Source organism: Oratosquilla oratoria, unplaced genomic scaffold, assembly GCF_046742065.1.
Source record: "Oratosquilla oratoria isolate Oo_2021 unplaced genomic scaffold, ASM4674206v1 SCAFFOLD238, whole genome shotgun sequence".
Taxonomy (NCBI): domain Eukaryota; kingdom Metazoa; phylum Arthropoda; class Malacostraca; order Stomatopoda; family Squillidae; genus Oratosquilla; species Oratosquilla oratoria.
The window spans coordinates 62,501-86,274 of NW_027467590.1; the positions used below are offsets into that span (position 1 = coordinate 62,501).

General features: G+C 36.9%; 1 protein-coding gene across 2 annotated transcripts in view; it reads right to left on the reverse strand.

Annotated features, from left to right (window-relative positions):
• Positions 1-23,774, reverse strand: part of LOC143022944 (uncharacterized) — an 89,668-nt gene that overhangs the window by 59,420 nt on the left and 6,474 nt on the right. Inside the window, exon 1 of one of the 2 annotated variants that reach the window (XM_076181362.1) lies at positions 12,381-12,636. The exons of the other annotated variant lie outside the window; for it this stretch is intronic. The gene's annotated coding sequence lies outside the window, so the exon portion shown is untranslated. Of the gene's footprint in view, positions 1-12,380; positions 12,637-23,774 lie in introns of those variants that run through there. 2 annotated transcript variants of the gene reach the window in all.

Consider the following 23,774-nt stretch of genomic DNA (forward strand, 5'->3'; position numbering starts at 1 on the left):
CACAAGCTGGATTGCACTATTTCTGGTTAACCATGAGGAAGGATATACACGCTTACATTGACGCTTGCCACACATGCGCAATTCACAAAGGTCATATCAGCGGTCATGGTCCAATCCTAACTTATCCTATACCTTCTAAACCAGCGTTTTCAAACTTTTTTTTTTTTTTTTTACTGCGATCCACAGGTGTAATATTATATAGATATATATACACAAACACACACATATATATATATATATATATAATATATATATACATATATACACATGTATAATAATGTGTGTTTATATATAAACACACACACACACACATATATATATATATATATTATATATATATACAGTATATTCATGTTGGTTATGAAGGGGGGGTTGGCAGTAATCTCACCTTCTTGCCAAAAAGGTTTCCGGTGAGATATTTCTTTGGTGTCACCTTATATTCGGTGAAGCCCTATATCTATTGTCAGCAGTGGACTCAGGATGGCTGATTTGATTTGATTATATATGTATATATATATATATATATATATATATATATATATATATATATATATATATATATATATATTTCTAGGGCACAGGTTTTCACGTAGACAATTTTGATTGAAGTCAACTGCGCTAATAGCTTTGGCTATCTGTAGATTCAAATTCTTCAGATTGAAGAATATTTTTCTGTCTTCACAGTTCAAAGTGTGAACATAATCATTCATGATTTCAAAATCATGGAGAAGAGGTGGAGTAAAAGACGCTGCTGAATGCCAATGGTTATAATGACACAATGTAACAGTACAAAAGCTGTTGACAAAAACACCGAAAACTTAAGTCTTTTCGCCTCTCACGGAGGCTTCTTCAGGGTGAGAACTATAAATTCCAAGGTTAACTAGGTCTGCTATCGACGAAGATGAAGCAACTGATAACACTGGGGAACACTCATTTTGTTGCATTTAAAAAAAGACTTTTCTATAGTCAACTTGAGTGTGCTGATTTCAAATCTGAAGTCGGGTTTTGTCTGCAAGCTACAGATTTTATGCAATTTGACATTTTTATTTATTTTTTAAATTTTCGTTATTATAGGAAATTGCAATATCAGCCACAATTCTTTTGTTCACTTGAATCTTAAAACAGTATGAAAGCCATTTCTGTACATTTATTAAGGCAAAAGAAACAGAACATTAACAGAACAGCTATCCCAAAGTTAGATTAGCATCCTTCAGAACATCACCACAGCTGATGGAAGCTTATCAATTTCTTTGTGTATTTTTTTTCAGGCAGGAATTTGCGTTTGTAACTTTTGCGTTTGTACATTTCATCTGGGCAATTTCGTTTAATGCTCCAGCAGTAGTCAGCCATCATACTTTTGTCCCAGCGCCCTTGGTAGCGTTCTTCCATGATCTTTAGGTCTTGGTGGAATCGTTCTCCTTGTTCGTCACTCACAGCCCCCAGGTTGTCAGGGAACTGATCAAGGTGGCTGTTCAAAAAATGAAGCTTGATGCTCATGTTGCACCCGAGATCACGAAAAGCGAGGAGCATTCTGTTCACAAGTTCACTGTAGTTCTCCGCCTTATTGTTTCCAAGGAAGTTCTGAACGACTGCCACAAAGGATAACCATGCTGCCCTTTCTAAAGCGGTCATCTTAGCAACAAACTGATCATCACGAATTAGGGTTCGAATCTGTGGGCCATCAAACACGCCTGCTTTGATCTTCTCAAATGATAACCCTGGTAAAGCTGTGATGATGTGTTGGAAACATTCACCTTCGGTTTCCAGTGCCTTGACAAATTGTTTCATCAAACCTAATTTGATGTGAAGAGGAAAGATGATCTTATCTCTGTTTACAATTGGGTCTTGTATGATATTTGGCATGCCTGCTTCAAGGGTGTCACGAATAGGCCAGTCCTTCTGGACCCAATGTCTGTCTCGTGCTCGGCTGTCCCACATACAGAGGAAACATGGAAACTTGGTGAAACCTTTCTGTTGTCCAAGAAGAAAGTTGACCATCTTTAAGTCTACACAAATTATCCAATTGTGCTCATGATACTTTAATAAGTCCATGACCATTCTCATATCATCATAGTCTTCCCGCAAATGCACTGAGTGACCGACAGGTACTGCTCCATAAACATTGCCATTATGTAAAAGAACACACTTTAGACTGCGTTTTGAACTGTCTAAAAAAAAAAAAGTCTCCATTCAGCAGGACTATAGTAAGGTACACCCAGTTCTTTGAGAAGCCCTGGGATGTCATGGCAGTAAACAAACTGTCTGTCTTTTGAAAAGGTCACAAAAAGCTGGTCACGCTTTCTGAAATATGATACTTTAACAGAGTGATCAACAAGATTTCTGCCTTGTAATCTTGATGCCAAAAGCTCTGCTGCTTTCTTTGAAAGACCTAAATCCCGCACTAAATCATTCAGTTCAGCCTGGGGAAGAGGCTTAGGGACGGGGAAAGGTTCAGTGTCTGAAGAACAGTCCTCCGATTGTAAACACTTTTCTGACAATTCACTGTCACAACTGTCTTGCTGGCTTGTATCATGTCCAATGTCTTTATCGTCCAATGAAGGCAAGCCTTTGAAAACTGGAACAGGTACTTCTTCAGAGTGCGGAACAGGCCGAATAGCTGAGGGAATGTTCGGATACGTAATCTTATGTCGGTTTTTCTTCCCAACACCCGTTGTGTTTACCATGCAGAAATAACAGTCAGTTACATGGTTGGTGGGTTCGCGCCAAATCATTGGAACTCCAAAAGGCAGACCTTTGCGTTTTCCTTTGGTCCAGTCTCGAAGCATTTCCTCACAATTGTGGCACACAACATGAGGAGCCCATTGCTTGTCTTGATCACCAAGATGAACTTCAAAATATGCCTTGTAGGCACGCTTGACGAACGAGGATATGTTACGTCTCTGACGATTGAGTGTGTAGCATCCACATATGTAGCAGAAGGCATCAGGCTTGTTTCTGCAATGATGTCTCATTCTGGAAGCCATGTTTGAACTGAAGCAAAAGAAGAATGATCAAAATATTAGAAGCTATCTATATATATGGACGTTAAAATGCTTATACATGGTTTACGCAAGTTCACATATGTACAATTTCATTAACCTCAAATTGCATACAAACTAGAGTTTGTAGAGAAAAACTAATTTCAGATTTGAAATCAGCGCCTAAAACTCTTTCAAAATTCGTTAAAATATCCAATGCAACTTAAAGTTACTGAAAAAGTGTTCCCCTGTGTAATGGTATCTGGCCGACTGGTGAATCATGAATGATTATGTTCACACTTTGAACTGTGAAGACAGAAATATATATATATATATATATATATATATATATATATATATATATATATATATATATATATATATACAACTAGATATAGTACGATATCTATGAGTGCGGAGAGTAAGTCGGCGTTCACTAACAAATTATTAGACGGACGGGAAGATAAAAGGTAAACATATGAAATTAGTTAAGACAGGGAAAAATAAAAAATATGTCTAGATCGGAACTGTCGACTAGCTATTCAATCGTCACTCATCAAATCAGGTTGTTCCAATATTTGAACAACCTTATTTTATATATATATATATATATATATATATATATATATATATATATATATATATATATATATATATATAGAGAGAGAGAGAGAGAGAGAGAGAGAGAGAGAGAGAGAGAGAGAGAGAGAGAGAGAGAGAGAGAGGGGGGGGGGAAGAAGGGGAAAGGGAGAGAGACAGAAATAAAAAATATATATGTTTCAGGAAAATTTAATTTTTAATAATCTTTTCCTCCTCCTCCTCCGCCTTGCTCTCACTTGCGTATTTCTATTTCCTTTCTTTTTTTGTCACGGCCCATTTTATTTTTCACACGACCCACTGACGGGTCGGGACCCACAGTTTGAAAAGCGCTATTCTAAACCATTCGACACAGTCACTCTTGATCTTTTCAAGTTACCATTTACACATACCGGAAACCAGTATCTCTGTCTGTGTCAACCATTTCTCACGATTCTGTATTCTTTCACCACTATCAGACAAAACAGCACAACACGTGTCACAGACCCTTACTGATAAACTCATATGCCCCTTCACTACACCCAAAACTCTGATTTCGGACAACGGAACTGAATTCAACAATGAGATTCTTTCGCTAATCTGTAAATACTTTCAAATCAAGAAATGAAACACTACTGCTTATCACCTTAGCTCAAATGGCTTAGTTGAACGCCAGAATAGAAATATTCTCAATGTTTTACATCGTGCTTCTGATCTTCATCCTTCTTGGGATGAACATGTCCCCATGATTCAAGCTTGCATAAATAGTTCCATTAATAAGTCAATAGCGGAATCTCCTCATTTTGTCCTCTGACTCAGACAAACGGCTCCATTATGATCTTTCAGAATTACCTCCCATTTACAATTTCAATGATTACGTAAAGGTCAAAGTAGCAGATTTCAATAATTTGTTCAAAAGAATACATAATACTCTTCACCTAAGGACGAAATGGTCCGTTTGCAAGAGCTTGTAACCTTGAAATTAGAGACATTGTTTACACCCTTAACGACATCCCCACCACCAAGCTTTTCACTAAATTCTCTGGACCCTATCGTATCATTGGGCATGAATCAAAGAACAAAGTTAAAGCACTCCGTTTGCACAATCTTACGAAGACTGTCTTACATAAAAACCATATCAAACATGTGCCCCGTCGCCTCGACATAGAGACCGTTACTTACCAGAATCACAATATTCCTGCAATAGAGGACAGTCAACAATCCTCTCAACCAAAACCTCTAGATCCCCTTCACCACTATGATCTTAGAAATTGAGCAAGAAGTTCATAGAATGTATATTCTTGCCTGAGCCATGTTAACATCCATGTATTCAATGTATTCAACACTTCGATACTAGCGTGCACATACACGCACACATATGCTACGAGATGGTTGTGTCAATCAAGACTACCGTCTCCCTAGGGACCTTCCAGTGTTCGGCAACCAAGCTAACTGACCTTTCTTGACAACCTCCCCTTTTAATTGATAACAAATGATTCTAGACGCTCAGGTCAGATATGGCAACAGCCTCCTTATTTCATAAATTGGCAATCTTTGTAATTATGTTGATAGAATGTTTCTGGCAAACCTCCGAGCTTTCCTGAGGGCTTGCCGTGTATATTATAGTTAGAACAGAGCTGAGCCAGGAGAATTAAAGCCAAGAACTCCGCCTTAGTTTCCTGCACCACCAATTCCAAATGTAGAGTAACACAACCTACACACACACACACACACACACACATATATATATATATATATATATATATATATATATATATATGTGTGTGTGTGTGTGTGTGTGTGTGTATTTACCTAGTTGTATTTACCTAGTTGTATTTTACGGGAAGGGGAGCTATGCTCGTGGGGTCCCGTCTTCATATCTCATTTTATCTAAACTATTTTTAAATTCATGTATTGTTTTTGCACACACCACTTTCTCATCTAACTTGTTCCAACTGTCTATTGCTCTGTGAGGAAAGCTGTTCTTTTTAAAATCTCTTCTATAGCTGTCTTTTTTTATTTTCTTTCCGTGTCCTCTTGTATTTCTGTCATCCCATTTTATCAGATTCTCTCTATCAGTAATTTCGATGCCTTTCATGATTCTGTAAATAGCTATCAAATCTCCTCTCTCTCTTCTTTGCTCTAGTGTCTGTAGTTTAAGTTTTTGTAGTCTCTCTTCATATGATAGTTTTGAGAGTGTTGGTGCCAGTTTTGTAATTGCTCTTTGTATTCTTTCAAGTTTTTTTATACATTTTTTTTGTACTTGGTGACCATATCGTTGCTGCATATTCCAATCTTGGTCTTATCAGGGTGATTAGGATTTTCCTCACCATTTCTTCATCCAGGTATGTAAATGCCACTTTGATTGTTCTTATTAAATTATAAGTTTCTCCAAAAATCTTATTTATATGTTTCTCAGGTGACATATTATTCATAACAATGACTCCCAGGTCCTTCTCATTTTCTACTTTTTTTATTCCTTCTTCTCCCAAATTATATGATCCTGTTATTCTGTTTTTGCTTTTTCCAAATTCCATTATACTACACTTTTTTGTATTGAACTCCATCTCCCACTTCCTACTCCATTCTTGTACTTTATTTAGATCTCTCTGTAGTGATTCACAATCTTCTTCAGTTTTCACTCTTTTCAGTAGTTTTGCATCATCTGCAAAGAAGCTCATATAGCTTTCAATTCCTTCATCCATATCATTAATATATATAGCAGACATTATTGGGGCCAGAACTGTTCCCTGCGGGACACCGCTTATTACTTCATTCCATTTTGAGTGCTGATCTCTTATCACTACTCTCATTTTTCTTTCTTGCAAAAAGTCTTCCATCCAATTTAGCAATTTACCTTGTATTCCTCCTTCATATTCTAATTTCTTAAGCAACTTCTTATGTGGTACTTTGTCAAAAGCTTTTTTAGGTCTAGAAATGCACAATCAGCCCATCCATCTCTTTCTTGTATTATATCTATTAGCCTTGAATAGAAACATATTAAATTGGTGACGCATGATCGTCCTTGTCTGAATCCAAATTGCCTTGGATTTAGTACGTTGTTTTTTTCCAAGTATTTTACCCATCTACTTTTGATAATTCTTTCACATATTTTTGCTATTGTACTTGTTAGAGAGACTGGTCTATAGTTGGTAGGTTCTTCTTTATTTCCTCCTTTATATATAGGTACTATATTTGCTTTTTTCCAATCTTCTGGAACTTTTCCTTCTTTTAAGGAACTGCTTATTATGCTATGTATTTTGTCTGCCAGTTCATTCCTGCATTCTTTCAGAATCCAGTTTGCTATTTCATCTGGCCCATGCGATTTTCTGACATCAAAATTACCCAAGTGTGTCAATATTTCATTCTTTGTTACTTCTATTTCTTCCATAGGGGGGACTTTTTCCTTCCACTCAATCTCTTCAGGTTGTATATTTTCCCTTGTAAACACTGATTTAAAATGTTTGTTCATAATTTCTGCCATTTCCATTTCCTCAGTGTATTCAACTCCTCCTTGTCTTAATTTCTCTAAGTCTTGTTTGTTTTTCAGTTTATTGTTTACAAATCTGTAGAATAGTTTTGGTTGATCTTTACACTTTTCTATAACATCTTTTTCATATTTTCTTTTTTCCTCTCTGCACTTTTGTACATATTCATTTCTATAACCAGTATATATTTTCCATTTTTCAGGTCTTCTGTCTTTTTTCCATCTGTTCCAGGCTTTGTCTCTTTTGTCCTTTAACTCCCTACAACTTTTGTTGTACCAGCATTTTACATATTCTTTTTCTTGTTTTTGTCTTGGGACATACTTTTCCACTCCTTTTTTGTAAATTTTTGTCAAAATATTCCATTTCTCTTCCACTGTTGTTTCTTCTTTGTATATTTCTTCCCAGTTTTCTTGTTGGAAGAATTCTCTTATTTTATCAAAGTTTGTTTTTTCATACATCATTCTTCCTCTTCTATATTGTTCATTTCTTTTCATATATTTTTCTTCATTAAGTTCCAGTTCAATCAATATGTGGTCACTTTTACCTATTGGTGTTTTATATTCAATCTTGTCCACTATTCTAGGTTCAGATGTAATTATTAAGTCTAGCCTCGATGGTTCTTCTTCATTTCTATACCTAGTGTTCTCTTGTATCCATTGTGTCATTGAATGGTCAGTAATCATCTCAAGTAGAGCATTTCCCCATGAGTCATCACCACTCTTTACTGTCATTTCTTCCCAGCAGATTTCTTTGCAATTAAAGTCGCCCATCATAACTATTCTTCCTCCGTCTTCCATTATTTTAGTTAATGCTATCTTTGTGTCCTCTAACATACTTTTATGTTCACTCTCCTCCCATGAGGCTGTTTTCGGAGGCACATAATTGATCACAAATTTTCTGCTCTTCTTATCTCGGTCTTCCACTTCTATCATAATAATTTCTACTGTATTCTTTCCATATATGACACCTTTCACGTTTATATCCTTCTTAGTCAGGAACATAACTCCACCCCCTTGTTTTTTCTCTCTGTTTCTAATCCAATAATTGTATGTATCATGTCCTACACTGTTGGGTGGTAGTGGGCCTTTTAATTTTGTTTCTACAATTCCCATTATGTCCGGTTCTTTTTCTTTCAAATAATCATTCAGTTCATTCAATCCTGTTATCAATCCATCTATATTTGTGTAAGACACTCTTAGTTTTCTGCCACTTCCATTGTATTCTCTGTTTCCCTTATGTTTTTCTTTAGTATGTCGAACTGCTTTATTTTCATGTTCACTACTCTCCAATAGAATCTCTCTTTCTCTGACTCCGTTCTTTCCTCGTTTTTTTGCCTTAGCTTCAATTCTTTTCTGCTTTTCTGCCTCTCTTTCCTCCTTATTCATTTCTCTTTTTATCCATACCTTTTTATATTGATCATTTGTTGCTAGTTTCCCTGTCTTGGATAGAATTTTCTCTGCCGTTGTTTGTGACCTGAATTTAATCTTAATTGGTCTGGTCTTATCTGTACTATATTTTCCGAGTCTGAATTTTTCCTCAATTTCCTTTATAATTTCTGGTTCATCTTCCTGGACTAATTTTAATAAACTGCTTACTCTTTCATTTTCCTCCTTGATTCTTGCGGTTCTATCTGGGTTATGTTTCTCTTCCATTCCTAATATAATTATACATTTCTTTTTGTCAGCTAATTCTCTTACTATATTCTCCTTCTGTCTCATCACTTTAATAACTGAGTCTTCATTATGTTCTTTCAATTGCTGTTTGACTATGTCAGTGAATGAAACCTTATTCCCTTCTTGAGTTATTCTCCAATTTTTAGCTTCTGTAGCTATTTTCTTTCTTTTTTCTTTACTTTGGTTCTTCAATTTGTCATTCTCCTCCTTTACATTTCCTAACTGTCTTTTTAGGTCCTCTATTTCTTCAGTTAAGTTTCTGTTAGCCTTCTCTAGTTGTTCCAACCTTTCAATTCTCTGGAAAATGGAGTCTACGTTACCTAACTTACGCTCCAAGTCCTCGATCACCTTATCAACTCTCTCCTCTAGTCTTATCAGTCGGGGGGGGGGGTTGTGTCCCCCCCACCCTCTTTAAATCCCTGGAACATATTCTCGTCACTTTCTTCTGTATTGCTCCTCTCTATACTTCTAATCTTTACATTTTTATTAGACATGTCATCCTCACTCAGTCGTTTGTTTACCTTCCGCTTGTCTGGCTGGGCCAAGTCTACTCCCTCCTCATTTCCTTCCATTTCCCTCAGTAATCCCTCCCCTTTTCCTCTTTCCCTACTTTCCCACTACTCCACGAGCAATTTCCCCCCCACCCTGCAAAAACACTAGGCACTTCTCTTTGCGTTGGGATCCACAGACTTCAGTTTTCTTCAGAACGTCATCCAAGCCGTCCATTCGCTGAAGTGTGTGTGTGTGTGTGTGTGTGTGTGTGTGTGTGTGTGTGTAGCCCCTCGCCTCAAGGTACGCTCCGCGCGGAAATGTTTGGGCTCCCAGGCCTTAACTTATATCAAAGAATAAAAAAAAAATAAAAAAAATCATATTCCTTATTTTAATTGGGCCTCGCAATTCCTTCCACCGGCTATGATCATCATGAGGTGTTTCTCTGGGCAGATAAACACAACTGCATGTTCTCGTTTAATGTACAGGGTGATCAGAATGTCTTGTTACCCCTTCCAATAGAGGTATTACAGTAATTACAGTAATACAAAATGTATTTCCTGGATTCAGCTTATTCACTGTAAGAACAATAGAACAAAATAAGAACACTAGAATAAAATGTTCCTATCGGAGTATTGTCATCTTCGGAGGAGCTGGTTTGCCAAATCTTTCAGCGAAGTCCATGCTCTTGCCTGAATGCACACACTCATGTGCCCATACACTTACAAGCAGCCTGAACCCAGGACATGAGTTTTGTATTACTTTATTACTTATACTTCTATTAGTAATGGTAACAAGACATTCGGACCACCCTGTATGTCTAGTAAGGTCGGTGTTGTATTGTATTCCCTGCGTTTCTTTCTTAATGGTGTCATTCTGGAGGTGCTAAGACTATGTTTTCGAAATGGTCAGCGGGGATAGCTGGTTGACACTCGTCGACGAGGCAAACTGATGACAATGACACACTAAAGTAGGGAGACACACATCTTCCTCAGGTTGTGTTTTTGAGGTTTTGTAGTTTGTGATGAAGCGGATTTTGGTGTTGGGGTTAGTAGTTTATCTACTTGTCTTTATCACCCTTATATCCGTTATTTCTTTGTCCACAGTCTTATAGGTCTATGCTTGCATTAATGATGGAGTCTGTCACAACTTTGGCGTTGTGACACACTGCCTAGTTCTTCCCATTTTCTCGTCTCTTTTCAGCCCCTTTGGCTATTACTTTCCTTCGCTCTATAGAATCGCTGGAAGTCTTAAGGCCTCCAGTAACTACTTCTTGGTATTTTCCCTCTCTCTTCTTGCCAGCAACTGTTGTGAGAGTTTAGTGCTAAACGGTTACAGTGCCTTATCGAATTTAAGTATCTTCTATTTACTCAGGAATCTCCCCTCCCTTGTCTTCCAAGATGTCTTTGTATGCTCATGATTGAAGTCATCACAGATGTTATAATGTTGAGATTGAAATGTTTCAACTTCTCAATTATTTTAACTAATTCACCCTATTACAAATTTGTATTCTTGTACTTTGTGATTTGGATTGGTATATTTTACCCATGTACCATTTGATTTTGTTTCTCATTTGTTCCGCTTACCTCCCCACCGCGCTTGCCACTTCTCGTTTATGCTAGTCTTAATTAGGCTAGTTAGGATCATGTATCCCTTTCTCGTAACTAGTAACTACCTCACAAGACTATTAGAAATGCCTCAACTTCTGCCCAGACGTGACGCTGCATTCCTCTCGCAATTTAACGATTGGAAAAGTGTCTACCGAAAAACAGTGCACTGGACCTCATGCTTAGTGCCAGTAGTATCACGCAGTAGGCATCATGTCCTCGCAGTGGGACACACTCTCCAAGAGACCACGTCTGAGGACCTCGCATCCTCGACAGTGAACATGAACACATTATTCTCATCGTTGGCCATCGCCAACCAAGTTGCAGTGATTTGTGTTTAGAGTGTCCCGGAAACTTACTGTAACTAGAAATGTGTTTCGTGACGCGCTCCGAACTGTTGTTTAGTGAAATGCCCCAAAATCAGAATCTGCAAGTTCAATCGGGGTTCATTGCCAAACCCACTCCAATGATTCAATACGTGTATGAAGTTGAAAGACCGACGAAATCGGGGAAAAGAAATAATTGAGCGCGATTCCCCTCCTCCATCACGTGTTCAGTGCTATCGACTGAGGACAGGCATGGTTCCAGCCGCTCCTAGATACAAGAATAGCAACAGCATCTTGTTCAACTGAGGGCATCCACTCATTTGAAAACATCACCACTATTAGAGGAGAGACCAAAGGGATAATCAGAGGTATTATTATATAGTGTTAGCAGGGCTACCCAGGTAGGACAACCAAATACGTATATCTTGCCCAGATAGTTGATAAGTGAATTACTGTGAATTTTCATAATATTGAAGATAAAAATTGATGAATCTCAGTTGGGATTTGCACGAGTTTGCTCCCCTCTATTGAGAAACATTTCTCTGGTCCTTCGAAATCGAAAATACACGCTCGGCTTGAAGAGAACGTGCGTGGTCTCGGCCGGCGTTCCAAATTTCTTGGAGCTTGGCTCCAAAACCGCAGCTATCCACCGTCACCAATTTCCCAGTATACGAGAATTTTCGTGCCCCTCAACCACCCCCTCCTCCTTCCACTGCCCAGGGATTTCGGGACCGAGTCCATCAATTGCTACCGGTCACCAGCATTCTTGACCGCAAATAATAATAATAATGATAATATTGATGATAATAATGACTAATAGTAATAATGACTAATGATACATGTAACTATTGAAGACTATTCTTCACCCAAAAAGGAACGTTGATCATTATTTTTTTTACCCCTCATTTCCATTCCGATAGAAAAATATACGAGCTGGTTGAATACCGGCGGTGAAGTACTAATCGTCTTATATATATATATATATATATATATATATATATATATATATATATATATATATATATATATATATATATATATATATATATATATTTCGGTCTTGACATACGAGTGGGCAACAACACGGTCAGAATACTTGGATCAGTGCCCGCCCACTGGCTTACAGGGCATATTCATAAGATCATCAATAACTAATTACTATTACCACTCTGAAAAAGAAAGAAAAACATAGATGCAGATAAAAACAGAAATAGCATCAGTGAATCAGGTTTGCAGTACTTACCGATAGGCAGAAGCAGCAGATTTCAACAAACTTGTGCCTACAGTCACTGAACAATCTTTTTCTACCGATACCGAACTAACCTTCATGTAACATGACAAGTCTTAACTCAGCGTCAAATGTTGATAGTGATTACGCACTATGTATAATACAAAAAAAATATATCATTTTCTAAAAGCTACGACAAACTTCAACGGCACGGGCACACCCATCTAGCCTGTCTGAGCATCTGAGTGTAGTTGTGAACGGTGAAGACGCGTTTTCTACACTGCCGTGTATGATGGGAGTGTTGCCATACCGGGGCATACATTTTCTCGGGCGTGTGCAGACTTTCATAGCAAGATATACTTGTCAAACTTTGACAAAATGTTGGTTCTAATTTTTTATTCTTGAATGTATATAAGAATACCATGCCCTAACATATTCAGTAAAATATAAAAATATCTTTTTTTTTTATATTATTATCGGCTTATCGCAAAAAGAAAGCTGAAACTTGAGCGTATAATTTTTTCTACACCGTATAAACGTATCTTTTCGAGTACAGTATATTATAATTAACATAATTACCAATAAAAGTCACATTTTGATGTACCATTTGTTATCTGATTACTAGTTAAGTGTTTTTTTAAACAACAGCTTTAGTTTTTAAATGTTTTGAACAGCTTAGGCACAGCGTTCCCTGACGTACGATAATTACTTATTTTCTTGATATTTATATATCATTCAGTAGCATGTGGATATATGAAAACAACACAAAAACACGTTCGATTAACACACAAGGAAATATAATTTTTTACATGTCACTCAAATACAACTACGTGTCTAATGTAAAGGATGTAAGGAAAATTATAGTTCTCCATATCGATGCATAAAGCTTGTGCCCAACCTGGCACAATACAGGAATTCAAATATAAACGTGATAATGGGAAATTAAGCATGGAGACTAAATTTGAACCATACACTAATTTGTAGTTTGTTATGTAAGCTATAATGAACGATGCGACCAGTATTAAAGCCATAGGGAAAAAAATATTCTGGATAGTAAAAGTCACAGAAAAAAGTCACATTACATGGCGGTCGTTGCTAAAGCCAGAAAAAAATTAATTCAGTTTCAAATAAGTATCACTAAGTAATATTATCATCATTCATATTAAAATGAATGTTTTAGTTTAGTTAAGATTTATTCAACAAAATAAAAGACAATTTATACATACATACATATACCAAGGCTTTTTCCCCCTTACAAGGGGGGTAGCCAAAAAGGAAAAGACATAAAATCATTTTCACCCATTCCATCCCTGAATAAACTCCACACCCCTCCACCCTCCCTCTCATCTTAGCACCTCCTGGATGACGGGTCATCCCTGCACCTTGTCCACTGCCCTGGGTCAGAAGCAGTGGACATGTGCTAAGGGGAGAGGGTGGGGGAATATCAGATCATTTTTTGGTGGAAGGTAAGTTGAAAGTGGAGGATAGATGGAGAAAGAGGAAAGGGACAAAAGGTAGGGAGGTTCTTAGAGTGAACTCTTTGAATGAAAAGGAAAAGGAAGAGTAGAATTTATACATACATATATACAATTTTTTTTTTTACAAAATTGCTTGTTGAAAAGGGAGAGCGTGAAGCAAAGCTTGTGGGGAATTGCTCTCCCTTTAAGGAAAGAATTATTTTTATTTTATTCATTTATTTTTGTTACATGTTAGTACGATACATACACATATACACATGAGAAATCACATAAACTCGTGATTCTAAATATGCGGGAAAACCACCAAGGAAAAAGAAAAACCGATGACCTAGCGCTTTCGTCTATTCAGACATCCTCAGGGTACATAGAAAAGAAAAAGGACACAAGAATATATACACGGAGTATGAGGTCAGGAAGGGAGCCGGGAAGGTTGTGAGGCTCTAATGTCATCAGGTTGTGAGGCTTGGTCATCAGCCCCTCCCCCTCCTCGATGGTTCTTCCGCACACATATACACATATATACATACACACACACACACACACACACACACACACACACACACACACACACACACACACACACACACACACACACACACACACACACACACACACTTTCAACGAACGGACGGCTTGAAGAACGTTCTGAAGAAAAGTGAAGATTGTGGATCCCAACGCAAAGAGAAGTGCCTTTTTGTATTTGCAGGGTGGGGGGAAATTGCTCGTGGGGTAGTGGGAAAGTAAGGAAAGAGGAGAGGGGGAGGGATTGCTGGGGAAATGGAAGGTAATGAGGAGGTGGAGGAAATGGCCCTGACGGGCCGCCGAAAGGTAGACAAACGACCCCAAGACGAGTTGGATGATGACGACATGTCTAATAGGAATGTGAAGATTAGAGGTATAGATAGGAGCAATATAGCAGAAAGTGATGAGAATATTTTCAAGGGATTTAAAGAGGGTGGGGGGGACACAACCCCCCCCCCCCCGACTGACAAGACTAGAAGAGAAGGTCGATAAGGTGATCGAGGACTTGGAGAGTAGGTTAGGTCATATGAACACCATTTTACAAAGGGTTGAAAGATTGGAAGAACTGGAAAAGGCGAATAAAAACTTAACTGATGAAATAGAAGACCTAAAAAGACAGTTAAGAGAGGTAAAGGTGGAGAATGAGGAATTGAAGAAGAATAGTAAAGAAAACAGAGAAACGATAGCTAAAGAAAGTAAAAATTGGAAGAAAACCCAAGAAGGAAATAAGGTTTCATTCACTGACATAGTCAAACAGCAATTGAAAGAACATACTGAAGACTCAGTTATTAAAGTGATGAGACAAAAGGAAAATATAGTAAGGGATTTAGCAGACAAGAAGAAATGTATAATTATATTAGGAATGGAAGAGAAACACAACACAGATAGAACCACAAGAATCAAAGAGGAAAATGAAAAAGTAAGCCAATTACTAGAATCAGTTCAGGAAGATGAACCAGGAATTATGAAACAAATCGAAGAGAAATTTAGACTCGGAAAGTATAGCACAGACAAGACCAGACCAATTAAGATTAAATTCAAGTCACAAACAACGGCAGAGAATATCTTATCCAAAACAGGGAAACTAGCAACAAGTGAACAATACAAAAAGATATGGATAAAAAGAGAAATGAATAAAGAGGAAAGAGAGGAAGAAAAGCAGAAAAGACTGGAAGCTAAGACAAAAAACGAGAACAGAACGGAGTCAGAGAAAGAGAGATTCTATTGGAGAGTAGTGAACATGAAACTAAGGAAGTTCGACATACAAAAGAAAAACATAAGGGAAACAGAGAACACAATGGAAGTGGCAGAAAACTAAGAGTGTCTTACACAAATATAGATGGATTAATAACAGGATTGAATGAGCTGAATGATTATTTGAAAGAAAAAGAACCGGACATAATGGGAATTGTAGAAACAAAATTAAAAGGCCCACTACCACCCAACAGTGTAGGACATGATGCATACAATTATTGGATTAGAAACAGAGAGAAAAAGCAAGGGGGTGGAGTTATGTTCCTGACTAAGAAGGATATAAACGTGAAAGGTGTCATATATGGAAAGAATACAGTAGAGATGATTATGATAGAAGTGGAAGACAGAGATAAGAAGAGCAGAAAATTTGTGATCAATTATGTGCCTCCGAAAACAGCCTCATGGGAGGAGAGTGAATATAAAAGTATGTTAAAGGACACAAAGATAGCATTAACTAAAATAATGGAAGACGGAGGAAGAATAGTTATGATGGGCGACTTTAATTGCAAAGAAATCTGCTGGGAAGAAATGACAGTAAAGAGTGGTGATGACTCATGGGGAAATGCTCTACTTGAGATGATTACTGACCATTCAATGACACAATGGATACAAGAGAACACTAGGTATAGAAATGAAGAAGAACCATCGAGGCTAGACTTAATAATTACATCTGAACCTAGAATAGTGGACAAGATTGAATATAAAACACCAATAGGTAAAAGTGACCACATATTGATTGAACTGGAACTTAATGAAGAAAAATATATGAAAAGAAATGAACAATATAGAAGAGGAAGAATGATGTATGAAAAAACAAACTTTGATAAAATAAGAGAATTCTTCCAACAAGAAAACTGGGAAGAAATATACAAAGAAGAAACATCAGTGGAAGAGAAATGGAATATTTTGACAAAAATTTACAAAAAAGGAGTGGAAAAGTATGTCCCAAGACAAAAACAAGAAAAAGAATATGTAAAATGCTGGTACAACAAAAGTTGTAGGGAGTTAAAAGACAAAAGAGACAAAGCCTGGACCAGATGGAAAAAAGACAGAAGACCTGAAAAATGGAAAATATATACTGGTTATAGAAATGAATATGTACAAAAGTGCAGAGAGGAAAAAAGAAAATATGAAAAAGATGTTATAGAAAAGTGTAAAGATCAACCAAAACTATTCTACAGATTTGTAAACAATAAACTGAAAAACAAACAAGACTTGGAGAAATTAAGACAAGGAGGAGTTGAATACACTGAGGAAATGGAAATGGCAGAAATTATGAACAAACATTTTAAATCAGTGTTTACAAGGGAAAATATACAACCTGAAGAGATTGAGTGGAAAGAAAAAGTCCCCCCTATGGAAGAAATAGAAGTAACAAAGAATGAAATATTGACACACTTGGGTAATTTTGATGTCAGAAAATCGCATGGACCAGATGAAATAGCAAACTGGATTCTGAAAGAATGCAGGAATGAACTGGCAGACAAAATACATAGCATAATAAGCAGTTCCTTAAAAGAAGGAAAAGTTCCAGAAGATTGGAAAAAAAGCAAATATAGTACCTATATATAAAGGAGGAAATAAAGAAGAACCTACCAACTATAGACCAGTCTCTCTAACAAGTACAATAGCAAAAATTTGTGAAAGAATTATCAAAAGTAGATGGGTAAAATACTTGGAAAAAAACAACGTACTAAATCCAAGGCAATTTGGATTCAGACAAGGACGATCATGCGTCACCAATTTAATATGTTTCTATTCAAGACTAATAGATATAATACAAGAAAGAGATGGATGGGCTGATTGTGCATTTCTAGACCTAAAAAAAGCTTTTGACAAAGTACCACATAAGAAGTTGCTTAAGAAATTAGAATATGAAGGAGGAATACAAGGTAAATTGCTAAATTGGATGGAAGACTTTTTGCAAGAAAGAAAAATGCGAGTAGTGATAAGAGATCAGCACTCAAAATGGAATGAAGTAATAAGCGGTGTCCCGCAGGGAACAGTTCTGGCCCCAATAATGTTTGCTATATATATTAATGATATGGATGAAGGAATTGAAAGCTATATGAGCTTCTTTGCAGATGATGCAAAATTACTGAAAAGAGTGAAAACTGAAGAGGATTGTGAATCACTACAGAGAGATCTAAATAAAGTACAAGAATGGAGTAGGAAGTGGGAGATGGAGTTCAATACAAAAAAGTGTAGTATAATGGAATTTGGAAAAAGCAAAAACAGAATAACAGGATCATATAATTTGGGAGAAGAAGGAATAAAAAGAGTAGAAAATGAGAGGGACCTGGGAGTCATTGTTATGAATAATATGTCACCTGAGAAACATATAAATAAGATTTTTGGAGAAACTTATAATTTAATAAGAACAATCAAAGTGGCATTTACATACATGGATGAAGAAATGGTGAGGAAAATCCTAATCACCCTGATAAGACCAAGATTGGAATATGCAGCAACGATATGGTCACCAAGTACAAAAAAATGTATAAAAAAACTTGAAAGAATACAAAGAGCAATTACTAAACTGGCACCAACACTCTCAAAACTATCATATGAAGAGAGACTACAAAAACTTAAACTACAGACACTAGAGCAAAGAAGAGAGAGAGGAGATTTGATAGCTATTTACAGAATCATGAAAGGCATAGAAATTACTGATAGAGAGAATCTGATAAAATGGGATGACAGAAATACAAGAGGACACGGAAAGAAAATAAAAAAAGACAACTATAGAAGAGATTTGAAAAAGAACAGCTTTCCTCACAGAGCAATAGACAGTTGGAACAAGTTAGATGAGAAAGTGGTGTGTGCAAAAACAATACATGAATTTAAAAATAGTTTAGATAAAATGAGATATGAAGACGGGACCTCACGAGCATAGCTCCCCTTCCCGTAAAATACAACTAGGTAAATACAACTAGGTAAATACACACACACACATGGAATGGTTGTTATTATGGGCTCTTTCACCAGCGCTTCTTCCCTTATTCCTACAGAATGGACATAAATTCACTAGAATCAGTACAGAGAAGAATGACCAAAATGATACAAGGACTCGGAAATTTGCCTTACGAAGAGAGGCTTAGGCACCTAAACTTACACTCTCTGGAAAGACGCAGAGTGCGGGGTGATCTAATAGAAGTGTTCAAGTGGATCAAAGGCTATAACAAGGGTGATGCAAACAAGGTCATCATAATAAAACAACAGGGCAGGACTCGCAGTAATGGGTATAAACTGGACAAATTTAGATTTAAGAAGGAAATAGGCAAGAATTGGTTTACTAATAGGATGGTCGATGAATGGAATAAACTTAGTAACCATGTAGTAAGCGCTGAAACTATCAGTTGTTTTAAAAAACGATTAGACAACTTTATGGATGGGGATGACAGGTGGTGATGGATACGGAGCTGCCTAGTGTAGGCCTTATGGTCTTTTGCAGTCTCCTTTATTCTTATGTTCTTATGTTATGTTCAGTGCTTCCTTTGACTTACGACAGTTATTCACTGTTGGGAAACTACCCGTGAAATGTGACCGCAGAAAGATTTTAGTTATTTTCAACAAAAACTGACGGTGTTTCTGTGAAGATTTTTCCCAAGAGTAAATCTGAAAAAAAAAAGTTATTCTGTAATTCTTTTATAACATAAACGTATATAAAAGTAACGCATTTATTTGTTTCTTTCGTTTTGTGTTGAAATGTTTTGTGGAGAGGACTGAGGCAGTTACGGATCACCTCCTTCGAAGAACGAGTTTCAAAGATGATTAGATCTCCAGTTGGGAGAAAGTGTATCATATTATTTCTTGAGATGTTTTTTTTTTCTCTCGTTCTTTTCCTCTTCGTAGTTCTTGAGGGACAAACCTTCGGATGCCAAGGGGGATTAGACTCAACCGTTTACTTGTGAGACCAGTTGTCTGTGACTTTGTGGAGGGGGGCAAGGGCAGATTAGTCCTATGGAGGACCCCAAGGGGTGGTGATAAAGCTCTGTCTATAGGCCTAACATGGCGTAGGCGAGCTCTCATTGTAGATCCATCTACCCTTGTGATGATGGCCGTTGGGGCTGTGGTGGAGGAGTAGAGGAGGATAAGAAGCATATTTTGGAAAGATTGTGCCCCAGCTTTGATAATAACAGTGACACAGTGTGCTGGAATTCATCTTGATTAGATAATAGGGTACTGTGTACGTACAAGGGAGCATATTAAGAAGTCTGTTTTAGATATTAGACGATTGGATGTGAACGAAGGAGGATGTTGAATGTAAGAATGTGTGTGTTCTTGGATGTAAAAAAAGATCCTCTTTGGGTATTCGCCAATTTGGGAGGAAGGATGGTGGGCTCTGTGTTTATGGTGGCTGAGGAAGAGGAGGAGGACGAGGAGGAAGGAGATGATGTGGGGAATGTAGGTCCAAGTTTACAAATGGTGGTGGTGTTGGAATGTAATGAGTCGGAGGAAGAGTTTTGTTGTTATTATTATTATCATTATCATTATTATTATTATTATTATTATTATTATCATTATTATTATTATTATCATTATTGTTGTTGTTGTTATTGTTACTATTATTTGTATCATTATTATTATCATTATTATTATTATTATTATTATTATTATTATTATTATTATTATTATTATTATTATTATCATTATTATTATTATTATCATTATTATTATTATCATTATTATTAGCATTATTATTATCATCATTATTGTTATTATTATTATAATTATTATTGTTATTATCATATTTATTATTATTATTGTTATTATCATTATTATTATTGTTGTTATTATCATTATCATTATTATTATTATTATTATTATTATTATTATTATCGTTATTATTATTATTATTATTATTAATAATAAGGAATAAAATTGGAAGATATAACCATAAAACTATTAGCATATGCTGACGACGTTGACATCATAATAGAGAATCAAGTAGAAATGGAAAACCTGGCGGCGCTCTTTAGAGAAGCTGCAGAAAGTGTTGGACTCGAGATCAATGAGAGCAAGGCAAAGGTAATGAAGATAGCAAGAGAGTCTAATATGCCAGAAAGGGTACAGATTGTGGGGATGGACATAGAGAGTGTCAAAGATATTAAATACTTAGGAGTAAAGATGACCAGTGACGGAAGAATGAAACACTTCCTAGGGCATGTCCTTAGTTCACAAGTAATTTTAACCTCGCAGGACAAAGTCAAGGCAGTAATAGATTTTCCACGCCCTACTTCTGTAGAACACATACGTTCATTCCTTGGTTTGTCATGTTCTGTCATGGTACACCCTTCATTTGGACACCTGACCAAGAGAAAGCCTTTAATGACTTAAAGAAAGCCTTAACCACGGCACCTGTCCTTGCCTTCCCAAACCACAAGCTTCCTTTCACAATTTACACTGATGCGTCCTACACAGGACTTGGCGCAGTCCTCATGCAACACCACGGCACAAAACTCAGACCAATTGCCTATGCGAGTCGCACACTCAACAAACACGAGCGAAATTACTCAGTCACAGACATTGAAGCATTAGCAGTCATTTACGCACTCAAACATTTCAAAGAGATCATCCTTGGTTACGAGATATACATATACACAGATCATCAACCAATCTTACACATCTTCAAGGGAAAAGGCTATCTGGGAAACTTGTCCGCTAGTTCCTTACCATACAAGAATTCATGCCCACCTTTTATTTTGTTCAAGGTAAAGCGAATCTAGTTGCAGACGCTCTCAGTCACCATATTGCGACTATCACTCAGAATAATTTTTCAGTAAACATTACACAAACGCGCGTTACCGCAGTGCAGAAATCAGACCCTCTTTGGAAACGTGTCATATACTTCCTCGAATCTGCAGACACAACTGACACAGAAAACTTTCCTCCTGATATCGACAATTACACGTTAGTGGATGACATTCTGTATCACAAAGCAACACTAACAAACATGAACCTAACAGATCAGTGTTTCAACTTGTAGTCCCCACAGACCTCATCCCAAAAGTTTTTGAAGCTTATACACGATTCACCTATTGCTGCACACCCTGGCAAGGATAAATGCGTTTCACAAGCCAGATTGCACTATTTCTGGTTAACCATGAGGAAGGATATACACGCTTACATTGACGCTTGCCACACTTGCGCGATTCACAAAGGTCATATCAGCGGTCATGTTCCAATCCTAACTTACCCTACACCTTCTAAACCAGCGTTTTCAAACTTTTTTTTTTTTTTACTGCGATCCACAGGTGTAATATTATATAGATATATATACACAAACACACACACACATATATATATATATATATATATATAATATATATATACATATATACACATGTATAATAATGTGTGTTTATATATAAACACACACACACACATATATATATATATATTATATATATATACAGTATATTCATGTTGGTTATGAAGGGGGGTTGGCAGTAATCTCACCTTCTTGCCAAAAAGGTTTCCGGTGAGATATTTCTTTGGTGTCACCTTATATTCGGTGAAGCCCTATATCTATTGTCAGCAGTGGACTCAGGATGGCTGATTTGATTTGATTATATATATATATATATATATATATATATATATATATATATATATATATATTTCTAGGGCACAGGTTTTCACGTAGACAATTTTGATTGAAGTCAACTGCGCTAATAGCTTTGGCTATCTTAAGATTCAAATTCTTCAGTTTGAAGAATATTTTTCTGTCTTCACAGTTCAAAGTGTGAACATAATCATTCATGATTTCAAAATCATGGAGAAGAGGTGCAGTAAAAGGCGCTGCTGAATGCCAATGGTTATAATAACACAATGTAACAGTACAAAAGCTGTTGACACAAACACCGAAAACTTAAGTCTTTTCGCCTCTCACGGAGGCTTCTTCAGGGTGAGAAGATCTATAAATTCCAAGGTTAACTAGGTCTGCTATCGACGAAGATGAAGCAACTGATAACACTGGGGAACACTCATTTTGTTGCATTTAAAAAAAGACTTTTCTAGTCAACTTGAGTGTGCTGATTTCAAATCTGAAGTCGGGTTTTGTCTGCAAGCTACAGATTTTATGCAATTTGACATTTTTATTTATTTTTTAAATTTTCGTTATTATAGGAAATTGCAATATCAGCCACAATTCTTTTGTTCACTTGAATCTTAAAACAGTATGAAAGCCATTTCTGTACATTTATTAAGGCAAAAGAAACAGAACATTAACAGAACATCTATCCCAAAGTTAGATTAGCATCCTTCAGAACATCACCACAGCTGATGGAAGCTTATCAATTTCTTTGTGTATTTTTTTTCAGGCAGGAATTTGCGTTTGTAACTTTTGCGTTTGTACATTTCATCTGGGCAATTTCGTTTAATGCTCCAGCAGTAGTCAGCCATCATACTTTTGTCCCAGCGCCCTTGGTAGCGTTCTTCCATGATCTTTAGGTCTTGGTGGAATCGTTCTCCTTGTTCGTCACTCACAGCCCCCAGGTTGTCAGGGAACTGATCAAGGTGGCTGTTCAAAAAATGAAGCTTGATGCTCATGTTGCACCCGAGATCACGAAAAGCGAGGAGCATTCTGTTCACAAGTTCACTGTAGTTCTCCGCCTTATTGTTTCCAAGGAAGTTCTGAACGACTGCCACAAAGGATAACCATGCTGCCCTTTCTAAAGCGGTCATCTTAGCAACAAACTGATCATCACGAATTAGGGTTCGAATCTGTGGGCCATCAAACACGCCTGCTTTGATCTTCTCAAATGATAACCCTGGTAAAACTGTGATGATGTGTTGGAAACATTCACCTTCGGTTTCCAGTGCCTTGACAAATTGTTTCATCAAACCTAATTTGATGTGAAGAGGAAAGATGATCTTATCTCTGTTTACAATTGGGTCTTGTATGATATTTGGCATGCCTGCTTCAAGGGTGTCACGAATAGGCCAGTCCTTCTGGACCCAATGTCTGTCTCGTGCTCGGCTGTCCCACATACAGAGGAAACATGGAAACTTGGTGAAACCTTTCTGTTGTCCAAGAAGAAAGTTGACCATCTTTAAGTCTACACAAATTATCCAATTGTGCTCATGATACTTTAATAAGTCCATGACCATTCTCATATCATCATAGTCTTCCCGCAAATGCACTGAGTGA